General features: G+C 39.7%; 1 protein-coding gene across 5 annotated transcripts in view; it reads right to left on the bottom strand.

Annotated features, from left to right (window-relative positions):
- kif3b (kinesin family member 3B) overlaps positions 1-17,103 on the bottom strand; it is a 132,248-nt gene that overhangs the window by 36,839 nt on the left and 78,306 nt on the right. For 2 of the 5 annotated variants that reach the window (XM_078555149.1, XM_078555144.1), the window contains exon 1: positions 1,103-1,157. The exons of 1 other annotated variant lie outside the window; for it this stretch is intronic. The gene's annotated coding sequence lies outside the window, so the exon portion shown is untranslated. Of the gene's footprint in view, positions 1-817; positions 969-1,102; positions 1,158-17,103 lie in introns of those variants that run through there. 2 more of the 5 variants (XM_078555147.1, XM_078555146.1) reach the window with 2 other exon arrangements.

The following is a 17,103-nucleotide window of genomic DNA, read 5'->3' on the forward strand; positions in this document are numbered from 1 at the left end:
ATATTATTTAAATGGAAAAAGACTGCAGAAGGCTGCAGCACAGAGGGGTTTGGGAGTCTTTGTGCATGAATCCCAAAAACCTAACATACAAGTTCAACAAGTAACAGGGAAAGCAAATGGAATGTTGGCCTTTATTTCAAAGGGAATGGAGTATAAAAACAGGGAAGTCTTGCTAAAACTATACAAGGCACTAGTTAGACCACACCTAGAATACTGAACAATTTTGGTCCCCTTATCTAAGGAAAGGTATACTGGCATTGGAGGCAGTCCAGAGAAGGTTCACTTGATTGATGGAGGGATTTTCTTATGAGGAGAGGTTGAGTAGGTTGGGTCTGTGCTCATTGGAATTTAGGAGAGGTGACCTTATTGAAATAAGATTCTTAGGGGGCTTGACAAGGTAGATGCTGAGAGGTTGCTTCCCCTTGCGGGAGAGTCTAGGACCAGAGGGCATAATCTCAGAGTAAGAGGATGCCCATTTAAAACAGAGATGAGGAGGAATTTCTTCTGAGGGTAGTCAATCTGTGGAACTCTTTAACAGAAGGTTGTAGAGTCTGGGTCGTTAAGTATATTCAAAGTATAATCAGTAGTTATGGGAAAAGGCACGAAAGTGGAGTTGAGGATTATTAGATCAGCCATGATCTCATTAAATGGTGAAGCAGACTCAAGGGGCCGAATGGTCTACTTCTGCTCCTACGCCTGGTGGGCCGGACACCCTCCCCATCACTCCTGGACTGGACACCCTCCCTCCACTCCACTCCACCCTCACCACAACCTCCCAGACCAGACACTCGGGTGTAAACTCCGGCCCGGGTCGCACCTTCCCCTTGGGCTGTGCTGCGAGCTCCAGCTGCTGCCCGCATTCACCTGAGCCCCCCACCCCCGGCTGCTGCCTCTCCATCGCCAGCGGCCTAGCAACGGCAAAACAAGGCGTTCGACCGCCCGACAAAATAAAACGGGTGACCGCCCACTCGGCAGCCGGAATAACCTCCCCCATCGCACTGGTGGAGCCCCGGGGAACCGAAAGGGCGAGCGGCCCCCGGGGCGGGCGGGCGGGGCATGGGGTGGGGGGGAAAGGCGGTTGGAAGCGTTTCCGCGGCTCTACCTGTTCCCTCAGCAGCGGTCAGCCATGAGCGCAGGAGAGTCGGCGCTGGCGACGCTGCCCCGGATGAGAAGGAAAACCAGGAACTGGACTCGGAGTCGGAGCCAAAACCCGGAATTGGAATTCCAATTCGAGCCGGAACGCCTCAGGCTGCCCTCAACACAATATTACCCTGTCACGTTACCCCCTCTCTGGCAAAGGCCGACACTTGCCCTTTTTCCAACATTTAAAAATATTAACTGGGTTATCCCAGTGTCATAAAAACCTAACAAAAGTCTCCATGACATCTTTGTCATTTAATGTTTCTCGAAACAATCCCTCGATCTTGCCATTTGCTCCACTCCCTTCAACCAGCATAAACCCATCACATTTCCACCTCTCTTCAGTTCCAAAGACTCAGTGGGCTTGAAACATCAACTCTGTTTCTCTGTCCACAGAGGCTGCCAGGCCTCCTGAGTTTTTCCAGCACTTGCTGTTTTTATATCTAATAAAAGTGTCCCCTTTTTAGAGCAGCACAGCTCAATTTCTTTGAAGGGTGTGAATCTCTGGAATTTTCCACCCAAAGGGGTTGTGGATGCGCCGTCCTTGAATATATTTAAGGCTGAAATCGAGAGATTTTTAGTCTGTCAAGGAATCAAGTGATATGGGGAGTAGGTGGGAAAATGGAGTTGAAGCTGAAGATCAGCCACGGTTGTATTGAAGGTGGAGCAGGTTCAGCAGCTGCATGGTCTACTCCTCCTCCCATTTCTTATGTTTATATATTCAAAGGAATCTTATAATTTAAGGTTTTAGTTTACATCACCAGCACATGTGGTGCCCATCTGTCACAGAAGAATAATAATAGATGGAGAACATATGGCATAGGTGTACTGGTTCCTTTGAGTTATTTGTATGTCTACAAATCTGCCACTGGACTGAAGGAGACATTTAGTTCGGTAAATCAGGGGAGGGAGCTAAGTCTCATGAAGTACAAACTATTACTAATGTACAGCCATTCAGTTGTGATTATAAGGTACCAAGCAAGGTAAATTGAAGCAGGCAGTACAAATGGATTAAAGAGGCAATTAGAAACATTTCCAGACAGAGCGGATTTCAGTAGTGTTTGAAATGAAATGAAGGGGTAATTTAACTTTACCAAATAATTTTGTTCCTTCACAATTAGTAGCTAACATATAGGAATATAGGTATACAAGGAACAAGAGAAGACCATTCAGCCTGTTGAGCCTGCTCCGCCATTCAATACGATTATGGCTGATCAAATACTTCAATGCTTTTTACCCACACTATCCCCATAACCCTTTACGTTTTTGTTAATCAGAAATCTATCAATCTCTACCTTAGACATACTCAACAACTGAGCTTCCACAGCCCTCTGGGGTACAGAATTCCAAAAATTCACAACCCTCTGAGTAAAGAAATTTCTCCTCATCTCGGTCCTAAGTGGCCTCTCCCTTATTTTGAAATGGTGTCACCGGGTTCTAGACTCCCCAATCGGGGGAAACATCTTACCTGCATCTACTCTGTTTATTCCTTTAAGTATTTGGTAGGTTTCAATGAGATCACCTCTCATTCTTCAAAATTCTAGAGAATACAGGCCTAGTTTGCCCAATCTCTCTTCAGTCCCTGGAACAAGTCTGGTGAACCTTCGTTGCACTCCCTCTATGGTAGTAATATCCATTCTGAGGTTAGGGGACCAAAACTGCACAGACCACTCCAGGTGGGGTCTAACCAAGCTTCTATACAATTGAAGCAAGACTTCACTACTCCTCTCCTCAAATCCTTTTGTGATAAAGGCTAACATTCCATTAGCCTTCCTAATAGCCTGCTGCACCTGCATAATAGCCTTCAGTGACTTATGGACAAGGACACCCAGGTCCCTTTGTATATTTACACTTTCCAATCTTTTATCATTTAGGAAATACTCTGCACATCTGTTCCTTCTACCAAAGTGGATAACCTCACATTTTTCCACATTATATTCCACCTGCCATGTTCTTGCCCACTCACTAAGTCTGTCCAAATCCTCCTGTAGCCACTTTACATCTTCCTCATAACACACATTCCCACCTAGCTTTGTATCATCTGCAAACTTGGAATTATTACATTTGGTCCCTACATCCAAATCATTGATGTATATTGTGAACAGCTGGGGCCCAAGTACTGATCCTTCCGAACCCTACTAGTCACAGCCTGCCAACGTGAGAATGACCCATTTATTCCTACTCTCTGTTTTCTACCTGTTAACCAATCCTTGATCCATGCCAGTATATTTCCTCCTATCCCATGTGCTTTTAATTTGCTAATCAACCTCCTGTGGGGGCCTTTATCAAAAGCCTTCTGAAAAGCCCAAGTATACTAGGGCCATGGACTCTCCTTTATCAATTTTGTTAGTAACATCCTCAAAAAACTTCAACAAGTTTGTCAAACATGATTTCCCAATTGCAAATCCATGCTGACTATGCTCAATCAGATCATTATTATCCAAATATCCATTTGTCACATCTTTTATAATAGATTCTAGCATTTTCCCTACTACTGATGTCAGGCTAACAGGTCAGTAGTTCTCTTTATTTTCTCTCCCTCCCTTCTTAAACAGTGGGATGACATTTTCTATCTTCAATCTTCAGGAGTCATTTCAGAATCTATAGAATTTTGGAAAATGATCACCAATGCATCCACTATCTCTATTGCAACCTCTTTCAATACTCTGGGATGCAGAATATCAGATCCCGGGGAGTTATCAACTTTCAGTCCCATTAATTTCTCCAATACAACCTTCTTACTAATACTAACTTCCTTCAGCTCCTCATTCTCCCTAGTCCCTTGGATCTCTAAATTTGGGAGATTTCGTGTATCTTCCTCAGCGAAAATGGACACAAAGTAATCATTTAGCTTCCCTGCCATTTCTCTGTTCCACATTATGAATTCTCCTGACTCTGCCTGCAATTTGTCTTTGCCAAATGCTTCCTTTTTACATACCTATAGAAGCTTTTACAGTACGTTATGTTTTTTTGCTAGATTGCATTCATATTCTATTCTCCCTTTCTTTACCAGTTTCTTGGCATTCTTTTGCTATATTCTAAAAACCTCCCAATCCTCATGTTTGCTACTACTTCCGGTAACTTTATGAGCCTTCTCTTTTAACCTTATACAATCCTTAACCTCCTTTGTCATCCATGGTTGACTGACTTTTTTTGGGTTTTTGCACTTGAAGGAATGTATAGGTGCTGTAAGCTATGTAATAGTTCTTTGAAGACTATCCATTGCCTTTGTATAGTCATACCTTTTAAAGTATTTTCCCAATCCACCTCAGCCAATTTGTCCCTCATGCCTTCATAATTTCCTTTATTCAACTTTAACACTCTTGCCTCAGAGTGAACTACCTCACCTTCAAACATAATGTAAAATTCGATCATAGTATGGTCACTCATCCCTAAAGGTTCTTTTACTATAAGGTTATTAATTAGCCCTTTTTCATTACAAAATACTAGATCTAAAATAGCCTGTCCTCTAGTTGGCTCCTCAACATACTGCTCTAGAAAACCATCCCTAACACACTTCAGAAACTCACCTTCCACAGCATTAGTGTTCAATTGGTTTACCCAGTCTATATGCAGATTGAAGTCACCCACGATTACTGTATTGCTCATGCTACATGCTTCTCTCATCACCTGATTAATACCATGCCCCACATTACCATTATTATTTGGTGGCCTGTAAACAACTCCAACCAATGTCTGCTGCCCTTTTCTGTTTCTTAGCTCCACCCAGATTCCACACATTGTTCTTCCGATCTGAGATCCTCCCTTACTAATGCACTGATCCCATCCCTTATTATCAGTGCAACTCCACCTCCTTTCCCTTCTTGTCTGTCTCTCCGAAACATCGAACATCCTTGAATATTCAGTTCCCAGTCTTGATCACTATGCAGCCATGTTTCCATAATGGCAATTATATCATATCCGTTTACCTCTATTTGTGCCTTTAGATCATCTACCTTATTGTGAAAGCTGCGTGCATTCAGGTAGATGCCCTTAACTTTGTCTTATTGACATCATCCCACATTCGAAGCATACTCAATGCTCTGCTTTGTTTCTCCTGCCTTCTAGTCTCACTACTACTTCCTGTTACCAACTTTACTTCCTTCCAATTTGGGCTACCCTTCGGGTTCTCACCTCCCCGACAAGCTAGTTTAAACCCACCCTAACAGCACTAGCAAATCGCCTTGCGAGTATATCAGTCCCAGTCCTGTTAAGATGTAACCCGTTCAACTTGTACAGGTCCCACCTGCCCCAGAACCGGTCCCAGTGCCTTAGGAATCTGATGCCCTCCCTCCTACACCAGTTCTCCAACCAGGTATTTAATCTACCAATCTTCCTATTCCTATGCTCACTAGCACGTGGCACTGGGAGTAATCCTGAGATTACTGCTCTTGAGGTCCTGCTTTTTAATTTCCTTCCTAACTCCCTGAAATCTGCTTTCAGGACCTCATCCCTCTTCCTACTTATGTCATTGGTACCAATGCGGACCACGACTTCTGGCTGATCCCCCTCCCTGCCAAAGGATGTCATGCAGCCTAGATGCTTGCTATAGACCTAGGTACCTGATATTTTGTGCTGGTTTTACTAGTACAATTCCTTTTAAATCAGCCAAACCAGCATAAAAGATCAAGAAATTTTAAACACAAGTTATCCTGTGTAAATTGAGTTTTCCATATCTTTAGTGCTGGTGAAAAGAAACCACCCTGGAAGATGGCCCCGTCCACAAAACTAGCCACACTCCAGGACAAAATAATGAGCATGGTGAGCTTACACGGGTTGTTCAAGAAGGCTCCTCACATTAAATTGTTTCTTTATTAGGCACAAAGGCATGTTTTAAAAGTGTTAGTTATAAAAAAAGCAGCTGAAAAGGATTTTTAAAAATAATTTACTAAGCAACTGACTCGCGTACACCAATGAAACTAGTAAATGGTTCTGTATTATTTCTTAAATTCACTTTCAGTGATATAAAATGAGATTACTCATGGGTGGTGAACTAAATATACAGTTATTAAACTAAGTACAGTTATTAAAAGTGTTATGTTTTTTGCGATAAACCTTTTTTTCAGCACTATTATCATTCTTAAATACACCAAGGAATTTTTAATCCAAGAAAGAATAAACAATTACATTCTAATATGCTGCATGGTTGCAGTGGTTTACGGGAGATTTTACTTTTGTGATTATGCAAATTAGTCTGAGCAGAAATATGAATTGAAACTTCATCAGAAAAAAAAGCATAATTACAAGCACAATTTTCACCCAGGGCTTCTCAACCCTAATAGCCCTGTTGGTCTTTAAGTAAACATCAACATCTGCAAGCAGTTGCTACCTTCACTAGGAAACTCATTTCATAAAAGGCTGTGTTCCAAACAGAATTGATTATCTGATTAACGTAGCTTCAGAAGCTGCTTGTGATAATGTAGTCCAAATCCTAACTCTGTTGCACAAAAATAATCTTCAAACCTACCACTTTATGTTTCTATTACTAAATCTAAATTTATACCACAATGATAGTGATTCACCAACAATGGAAATAACCTTTTGACATTTAACTCCGAGAAATTTTATCATGATTTTGAACATTTCTATTAGATTGCCTTTGTCTGCTCAACTAAACTAATCTCTCGCCTGAACAGAAGTTCCTGGAACATGCCATAAATTAAATTGTCTATCAAGAACTTGTAGTTATATAGTACTTTTCATGTCTCTTAAACATCCCAAAGTGTTTCACAGACAACAAAATACTTTTTAAGTGTAGACACTGTTGAAATGTAGGAAAATACAGCAGCAGGTTTGCACACAGCAAAGTCCCACAAACAGCAATGAGGTAAATTGTTTGTGATGTTGAGGGATAAACATTGACCAGGAGAAATTTCTATCTTCAAATAGTACACTGAGTCTTCTAGATTTGCAGTGAAGACTTTCAGCTTAACATCTCATAAACTTTGTGCACCAGCAGTTATGTTTCACGGTACCTAAATCCTACTATGTGGACAGACTTACGCTGGTGCTTGGAGGTTCAGGAGGGTGTGACGAGTGTTTTGATTGAATTTCTAGCTGTAGAAGGGCCTGCCTTTATTGGCCTCCATACTTGCAAAGACAAAATGGAGAAGATATTAGAAGGATCTTTGCTGGCAGCTCCAGAAAATTTGAGGCTATGCATTGAATATATATTATGAGTTTCTTTCTTGGAATGTTGTTACTGGGAATATTAATGCAGATCAGATGAAAATGAATCAACCTTTCACGAGGAGCATTCCCTAGTTGCTCCATCTCTAGCTCCAGATAGTGCCCTATATTTAGAGAGTCCTCTTTTCAAAAGCTGTCATTTCATGAATTGTAGTGATTTCATCTTCAGTCATGAACCTTTGGCACCTATTATAAGCTAACAATGCAAAAATATATTAATTTTGACATACTTTGGGGAAAGACTGCCTTCCCTACATAAGATTGCTAAGGGACGATGGTGAAGGAAGAAGATAATGAATGCTATGGGGGAGGTGATGGTGTAGTGGTATTTTTGCTGGACCAGTATCCAGAGACTAGTATCCAGGGTAATGCTCTAAGGATCTGGGTTCGAATCCTGCCATGGTAGATGTCAGAATTTGAATTCAATAAAAATCTGGAATTAGGAGTCTAATGATGACCATGAAACCATTGTTGATTGTTGTAAAAACCAATCTGGTTCACCAATGCCCTTTAGAGAAGGAAATCTGCCATCCTGATCTGGCCCACAGCAATATGGGTGACTCTGAAATGCCCTCTGAAATAGGGCACGAGGGATGGGTAATAAATGCTGGTCTAGCTAGTGATGCCCACATCCCATGAATGAATAAAAATAAATTCTTGTAAAAGTGCTACAAGTTTTTCGTGGTGGGCATACCATGTGGGATGCAAAGGTCACTCAGTGTCACGTGCAGTGGTGGGTATTTGTGATGACTTTCCAAAATGACAATGCAGTGCCTTTGGTTCAAATGCTGGACAATGTTTTCTTTGTGACAATAAAAGGAAATCTCCTGCCTTCCCCTTCAGGTTAAGTTAATTAATCTTTGCTGCTTTGTAATCAGGTCCTTAGCGCCATGCTTGCTGCAATCATAACCTTGGCTATGCTTACCTGCCATATCTTGCTTACCTTCTTCCCAGGTGAAGAGAACAGAACCTCACTTCTCTTCTCTAATCCCTGGAACAGTAATTCAATGCTTTGTCATCAAAGGAGGAAGTTTGAATGCATGATCCTGTGCTTTAACTCATTATTGTCACTGACACAGTAGAAGTGTGGAAATAAGGCTTCTGGGATATTTGACTTTATAAACAGGCATAGAATTACAAAAGTAAGGAAGTTATAATGAACCTTTATAAAATGCTGGTTAGCTCTCAAGTGGAGTATTGAGTCCAATTCTGGACACCACACTTTAGGAAGGATGTGAAGGCATTCTAAAGGGTGCAGAAAAGATTGATGAGAATGGTTTGATGGTTGAGGAACTTCAGTAATGTAGGAAGATTGGAGAAGATTCAGCTGTTCTCCTCAGAGATGGTTGAGAGGAGATTTGATCGAGGTGTTCAAAATCATGAGGGATCTGGACAGGGTATACAGAGAGAAACTGTTTCAGTTGGCAGAAGGGTTGAGAACCAGATTATACCAATTTAAGGTTATTGGCAAAAAGACCAAAGGTGACACAAGGAAACATTTTTTAATACAGTGAGCGGTTAGGATCTGGAATGCACTTCCTGAGACTGTAATAGAGACAGATTCACTCATAACTCTCAAGGGTGAATTAAACAATTATCTAAATAGAAAACAATTGCAGGACTCAGAGCATAAGGCAAGCAAATGGGGCCTGTGAACTTGCTTTTGCAAAGAGCCACGATGGGCCAAATGGCCTCCTTCTGTGTTGTAATAATTCTATGATTCTATGAGACTATTTAACTCAATTGGCAACTGTTACGAACTGGTTAGAGATCACTAACATTTAGAGGGAACTCCAAACACCCGGTGATTTAACCAATAGAACTATGCCACAAGATTTCACATTTTTAAACAAAAACACAAACTTTATTGTATATAGAACAAATTAAGCAAAGCAAATACGATTAAATTAACACTTTGGCTTATACCCACATATACTATGCACTTCAGTTTACATTTTAATTCTGCAAGAATTCTCTTATGTTACAAGATCTTAAGGTTATTACTTCTATAGGGACTACTCAAGGTATGCCGCAGTTCTCTGGAATTTATTATTTATCAATTAATCTACTTTAATTCTCCTCAGTTCCAGCTATTTGCGGAGGTAAAATTTCCATTTTCCACCTCTTGCCTGTCCCTTGTTCTGGCTGCTTTCTCAACACATCCAAGCTAATCTGTTGGTTGCTTTCTTTAATACAAGAGTCTGAGGACCATTTTTCCACTAGCTGCAAGCTAGAACAAATCTTTCAATTTCTGCTCCCTTATGAAATTCAAACTGAAATTAATCCCTACCCACACTCAATGCAGTGAATGATAAAGTTAGCTGTTTCTCTGCTTATAGTGCAGGTCTAACTAACTGTCATTTACATTGGCTATCTTCTATTAGTAAATTGCACACACCAGGTTTAAGCTACAACTAAAACTCTCAGCTAACACCCAGATAAATTGAAACCAGTGACTCTCTTTAAGCTCCACCCATCTCCATGATGAGGTGACACACATGGCCTGTTCCCAGTAGAAATACAAATTAGCTGCCTTTTAATTCCAAAGCATTCCTTAATTTTGGGAAACCACATGAATAACTTATCCTTTTACTGGAATAACCGTAGAAATCATGTCTTCAGTCCTTCAGCTAAGTAACCCCACCTGCTGTTTTTGTGAACTTACCTTTCTAGATGTTAACCTCTTAAGTCAATGTGGCCCCAATCTTGTAAGTGTAATAAACACCAAGCTTGTTTGAATTGCATTTACTTCAGGGTTATTGGCAGTTTCAATTTAGGTTTTCTTCATTTTCCACTTAAAACTTTATTTCCTAAAACTAAAAGTTGTATTCTAAAACACATAAACCATGAACTGGATATTCGCAATACAACACAATTGTTTGGTGCTCCAGCGCCCTTCATGCTGTGGTAGAAATTAACAGTGCTGCAATATACAGAAAAGGTGATGCAAAATAACGCAAACAGTAGGATAAATTTGTCCACTCCCAGCAGGGACCTGCACTCAAAGAACATGGATCAGAAATGGAACGATAACACCATGGTGTGAAGTCCCCATTCTGTGTCCCCTTCAAGTGCAAATCCTTGTTGGGAGTACATGACTATTACTGAAAATAGCAAAATTAAATCAGGGTCATTGTATCTTTCTGGCAGTGTAATTTAAATGTAATCTCTGATTCAAGTAATGATTCCCAGCTGCACTCAATAAATGCAAAAGCTTACAATGAAATTAGATAATTACCTATGCAATGACAAAAAACTGCATGATCTAAACCCAGGCCATTTAGAAACTCAGCGCAGAATGCCAACATGTCATTATTACAGAAAGATATCCTACCGTGGTCCACTTTATTGGCAAGTGGGGTTAATTAATTTGTTTATTTTTCTGTTCCTTAAGAGATATCTTTATATAAACACTCTGTTTCTAGAACAATGTTTTAGTTCGAAAAATTACATAGAAGCTTTGAGTCATGTTTTTGTGTTGCTATGTTTGTGCTCAATATCCGTTGAAAGCAGATTTAACCTACAGTAGAAATTGAAAGACATAAGATTCCATAACTCCCAACGTATGTTTGTTGGTAGGAACTTAATGCACAACTGGAGGAGATGGACTGAAATTGCTTGTCACAGGTAAACATGGTTAAATTCATCATAAGCAGGGCACTAAGTTACTTGATTGAATGAGTCAAATTATTTTTCTTAATATATGGGATCAGTGAAAGCTGGTAACTTTTTTGACAGGTGAGACACCGTCACACATGACTAGCCAAGCTAGCATGTTGCCATGGTAATGGGGCCTCCCTATAACACCAGCAAGGTTAAACTATTGAGCGGAATTTTACAGCCCCTCCCGCTGGCGGGATTTTTTGGTCCAGCTGAATCAATGGACTTTTGAACGGCTCGTCACATTTTACGGCCCTGCCCCGCCATGATGGGGCTGTAAAATTCCACCTTTGTTTTCTGACTTAACAGTGATTTAAAGAGGTACTAATAGGAGATAACTGGAAGCTCTAAAATGTATATAGAAAATTATTATGGTGCATTTATGAATGCATTTTTCTAAAACCGCGACTTTAAAAAAAAATTACAATTGCATACTATTATTCAGTGTATTTAAATAAAGGCATTCTGGAACCCAAATTTCATACCTTTGTCCATGGACAAACAGATCTTAATATTAAATAGGCAGCCTGCTGAGCATTGTGAGGGGTCTCTGGTTACAGGTGATGGCTGCTTCGCCTCCAATTGTTGCTGGTGATTTTAATGGGAAGGAGCTGCTGCTTTAATGAATAGCCGCCAACACTGAGATGTCCATCACCTGCTGGTCTCCTCCACCTTCAACCGAGCCCAGTTATAGCGCTTTGCCCACTAGGAGTGCATATTAGAAATCCAGGCACAGAGTTTCGCAGAAATGTCCACCCATTGAAATGAAAGCTGTAGCACCCTTTGTCCTCTGCATTTGAATGCTCAATATATATCAACTCCTGGGTAGGTGAAGCACTGTGCAAGGAACAAATCTGTAAAAGTATCCCTTCCTGTGAATTGCATGTCATAAAATCACAAACCCATTCCTTTGAGTGGCTTGGTGACTTCATTACACAAAGCACCAAAAGGAAATATTCCCCTGCAGTTTTTAAAAGATGGAATTCATCTCCAGCACAAAAATCTGTACACACTGCAAGAGAACATTAAAAGAAACAGCAATTTCATTGGAATGTACTGTAAAAATTCATGCTTTAAAGTAATATCAGATCCATTTGTTTTGGCCTTTTCATTGTTTTCTTTGCATGCTCCTTTTGTTCTTCTAATGTTTTGCCATTATCCTACTGTTGATCTTTCACATGATCTAATAATGTTCTATTGAGCAGCTAGAAGTCTATTCAGCCCATTCATTCCCTCTTTATTGATCCTCACCACCATAGAAATGTTGACTGACCTACGTCTTTCCAGCATTTGCAGTTTTTTTCATTTTACTTAACTCCCTTGCTGCGATGGTCAATTCTCTCTTCTTCCATCCCTCCCCATTTTTTCCCAACTATATAAAAAATATGTTTTATCATTCAGCTTTCAGTTCTGGTGAAGTGCAGTATGACAGTAGGAAATGAAAAACAAAATTGAGCAAGGAAGCCGACCTCTTGGATCCCACCCAAGCCAGCATCACCGTAAGATTCCTTCATGACCTCCCTAACCCTCCAGCAGCAGGGTTCTTGGTTGTCTGAAACTTGACTACTTCCAATGCACCTAACCGATAACAGGTGACAGGGCCCAGGAGAAGAGCTAATCCTAGGAATGTCAGGAGAGGGGTGGTGTTACAACTGGAAGACGCCATGGGAAGTCCACAAATAGTACCGTTGGGAGACAGAGGGAACAGAAGTGGGCATCTTTACTTCTCTTCTGGCTTCTTTTCCTGGAGAGTCTGTGGCTCATGGAGAGCCTCTCATTTAATTTATTTTTAAAAAATTGCTGAAAGGAGAGACATGTTGCAGCGGGTTTTCACTTATCAGGACAAACGCAAGAATGCCAAATTTCAAATGATCACAATAACTTATACTACAGGAGAAAAGGGTGCCGATTGGTGGGCAAGTTGACTCTGATCGGCCAAGGCATGGAAAAACTGTAGGCTACCTAATCTCCTGGGTAATTCAATAAAGGTGCAAGACTTGAACATATTTATTTTACTTGCAGAGAACAGGTCCCTGTGTATGAATATATGTTGCTTCGAGTAAGCATAAATAAATCACATTATGAGCTTGACTGATTATCTTAAATTGGTTGGTTGTGTTGCTATGAGTGCACTCAGCATTGTTCAGCAAGTGCTGCCCAATCGCAGAATAAATGTTGTTTTGAGTTTTGCAAGCGCATGAGTTGAGTATGGTCTGTACTCTGCCTATTACAAATAACGGAAGCAATATGGTGTTAGATTCAATAAGCCAATTGTTGGGATGTATATCCTACGTACTTGGCATTGTATCAGCACTGAAATTCATACACAATGTTGTTGAATTGTGTGGTAGGCAGGACATCCTTTTGAACTTGTGATCATTTGAAACTTGGCATTCTTACATTTGTCCAGATGCAAGACAAAAAGCTTCAGCACCACATCTCTCTTTTAGCAATAAAAAAACTTCAGGGAACTCATATCTCCTCCAAATCATCATCCTCTTGCTTTTGCAGTCCTGCCAATTTCTCCATGCACAATGGTGACCTCCTCTATATGGTGGAGGTCCAACTAAGAGCCTGCCCTGCATAAGGAATTAGGCCTGATCTTGAAAAATGGGCCAAACTGGCAGATGGTTGGAACACCCAGCCTTCTTCTGATACTGAATCTACCTTAGGAAATTCAGTTTAATTACTCTTCAAGGTTTGATTGATCTGGTATATGTTTCTAGCATTTTCCATTTTATTGTAGACTTGCTGCTTTTGCAGTTTTTCCTTTTCTGTTTTATCTATTGGCTTTTGCATAAATTTAACAACCCAATCTTCCTTGCTCACCTGAGATTTAAATGTGTTAAATGTACCAGTCTTAATGTAAGGTGCTGTTGTTAATCAGCAGTTCCCAGTAGGACTGTAAATACTATTTGCAATACTAACAGATGGGTGCTCTCTATGGACGTTCCAGATTCCTCCATCTGCCATCTCAACAGAGGCAATAGCCCACCTATTTTAAGGGGACAGAGGAATGTCATATTACTGAGTCAAATTTTTGTTGACCAATATCATCAACGATTGTTTTTAGTCTCATTATTCTTCATGTAAACATTTGAAAACCTTTTAATTTCAAAGAGTTTAACCATAATTTAATTCACAATTATTACCAAATAATGAAGAACACTGGATAAATAGTGAATCTATTGTATACGCTGCCTGTTTATTACAGAATTTTAACTCACAATTGAAAAACTAATAACATGCAGTTGGTTAGGAAATTTCTACTTTGTAACTTGATATTTTCCCTTCAACTTTCAGGCAATAAATAGAAATAATAAAGTGCACCACTTGTCTGGTTTCCATTTTATTCACCAACAGTTTATTACCTTTACCTAGATCCACTGCTGCATACCACTTCTTTAACTCTGACTCAAGATATCCACTTTGATGCTATCCATAAGAGCAAGAAGTTGATTCAAATGTGCCAGCCATCACTTAAAAGGGGATGCATGATTAAACTATACTGATGCTCATCATAGTTAGAATGAGGCTGCACACAACTCGTCATGGACTGAAGTCACCTTGATCAGTATAATCAGCAGAAAAGCAGAATCATTCCCTGCTGTTTTATGCCATTTTTATTATGCTTTCCTATTAATTGACTCTGTGCTTTCCTGGAAAATGATTAGAATTTTAAATACATCCTTAGATGAGGTAATTAGAATAATAGAGCATCTTAAAGAGATATGTGTTTCAGTGCGTGCACTGTGGAATCAGAAATCAGTCAAGGTTTTTAAGACAGCCTTTGAGAGTAATTCTGCTCTAGATTAGCTGTGTATACAGTGCCCTCTGCTGTCATGTAACATGAGATTGGATTTAAACAGGACAGGACTGAACTAAAAGTACAATTTTCCCATTATAAATGCAATAAAATTCTAGGCTGGAATTATAGAATGAATTAAAGTGATTTAGTTGGCAAATAATATTTCTTAAGCAAAACATTATATTGTATTTTTTTTCAAAAAGAAAAGTGCATGGATTATTCGTCATAGAAATTCAGTACAGAAGAGGGTCAAACTGAATCTGTCTACACTAATCTCATGTTCGTGCCCTTTCAGCATGTTCTTTTCTTTAATTTCTCTTCCAAATACCTGCCCATTTCCCTTTTAAGTGATCTTAATTGTCCTGATATTACTTAATTTTACTGATATTTTGGGGCACTCTTTTAGCAACTGCTATTGGGCCTCAATCCTTCCTGCACTACAACAGTGACTACACTTCAAAAGCACTCCATTTGCTGTAAAACGCTTTCAGCCGAAGGTCATGAAACATGCTATATAAATGAGAGTCTTTATTTTATCTGTACATTCTGTAGGCAATGACTTTAAAAATATGTAAATGAGGTATCCTAAATTTCCAAAGTAACATACATGATGGATGGAGTAAGCTAGAATTATATACATAGGGTATACTCATTGAAAGCATCAACTGAGGTTAGTGGAATTGCTTTACTTTGAGACCTGCAGTCAAAAAATAAAACTTTCATGAGAGATTGCTGAAATTACAGAAGAACTTTTCAAGCCTTTCTTTTTTCATTGCACCTAGATAGAGCTGGACTTGCCTCTGACAAATTGAGGGCTCAAGAGATCGGAGCAGAGCAGGAACGAGGGACTGTACAGCTTTCTCCTTCTCCTAATTCTTTTGTTCTTATGAGATTAGTGTGATAACCTTTGCCCCGACCCATGGTAAGATGTTCTGTACCAGGTAGCAGATTCTCAATGACCAATTTAATGGTGGAGGAGGAGCAAGAGTACAGAATGGAGGAAAGGGGAGTGAGGCAGCATTTGAGGAGGATGCATCCTATAAGATATTATCTTTCTGAAGGAATTAGCAGCCATCTAGACTGCATGAAACACTTCATAAAGAAATAACAGCGACAAGCTACTACAAGACGACTTATGGTCATTATCAATTGATGGGACATTTCTTCCTCTGCCTGTGAAAGGGTCAACCACATTCAATTTTTATGCAATAGATTCATTTCATCCAGTTATAGGGAATCTGTGCAATATTACCCACAGTACTATCTGGGCATTCAGCAAATCACTGACACATTTTTTTAGAAGAATTGGCAAATTCAGCCAGTTTGGCATTACGGGAAGTCAATTGTGATAGAGCTGCTCAGTTATTTTTTGAATTTATTTATGTATTTATGTGTTAATTATGGTAAAAATGGTTTCAGTTTCATTTAGGTTTTGTTTATGAACCTTGGTGCTTGGGAGTATGGGTAGACTTGTGACTAAAAGGTTTAAGGTCTTTTAGGTTTGTTTGTATCTCTGTTTTTATTGAGGTCTTACAACACCTGAAGTTACAGAGATGGGTTAAAAGTTCAGTGATTCTGGAAAAAAAACAAAGTAGAAAAGCTTTACTGTTGCTCAGCAACAGGAGTTGAGAGATAGGGTGTTCAGTGTGTGTCAGAGAGGGAAGACATTAATTTTAAGCTCTCTGGGAAGAAAAACTGCAAGGCTAGTGGGGCAGGAGTTAAGTGAATAATCAGTTATGGGAATCAGTAAAGTGATCAGTTTATAAAGTGCTACTGGAAGACTGTGTTTAGGGAACTCATTTGTTTGCTCTGTCTTTGAAGAAACAATGAGTTCAGAGTGTGGTTTTTGAGTGTCTCAGGGAGAGCGATGAGTTGGGCGAGAAGCATCAAATGAATGCTTCAGGAAGAAAGCCATTTGCAACTATGCCAGTCCCAAGCTAGAAGCATTTGTGTCAAGCTAATGGTAACTCTTCAATGGTTTATGTGTCTGTAAAGATATTGTTGGGGTAAAGGAATAGTGGGAACTTGAATTGTCTTTTTGTGTTTGTACTGAGATCTTTCCAATCTTTTTGTCAGGGGTAATATGGTTCACTTTTCTTGTTTTAATAAATATTTTATTATTTGTCTTAAAAGTTCATCAGCAGACCCTTTTGAATTTGTTCAGTAACTTCCCTTCACAGTTTCTAAAAAAAAAGTTAGGACCTTTCAAGCCAGGTTTCACGCTGGGATCTGACATGTCCAGCATTAACAGTAGCTGGGATCGTAACAATTGCTACATTCCTTAAAGTGTAAAGTTTAATAGGTGG

Source organism: Cetorhinus maximus, chromosome 13 (genome assembly GCF_964194155.1).
Source record: "Cetorhinus maximus chromosome 13, sCetMax3.hap1.1, whole genome shotgun sequence".
Classification (NCBI taxonomy): Eukaryota; Metazoa; Chordata; class Chondrichthyes; order Lamniformes; family Cetorhinidae; genus Cetorhinus; species Cetorhinus maximus.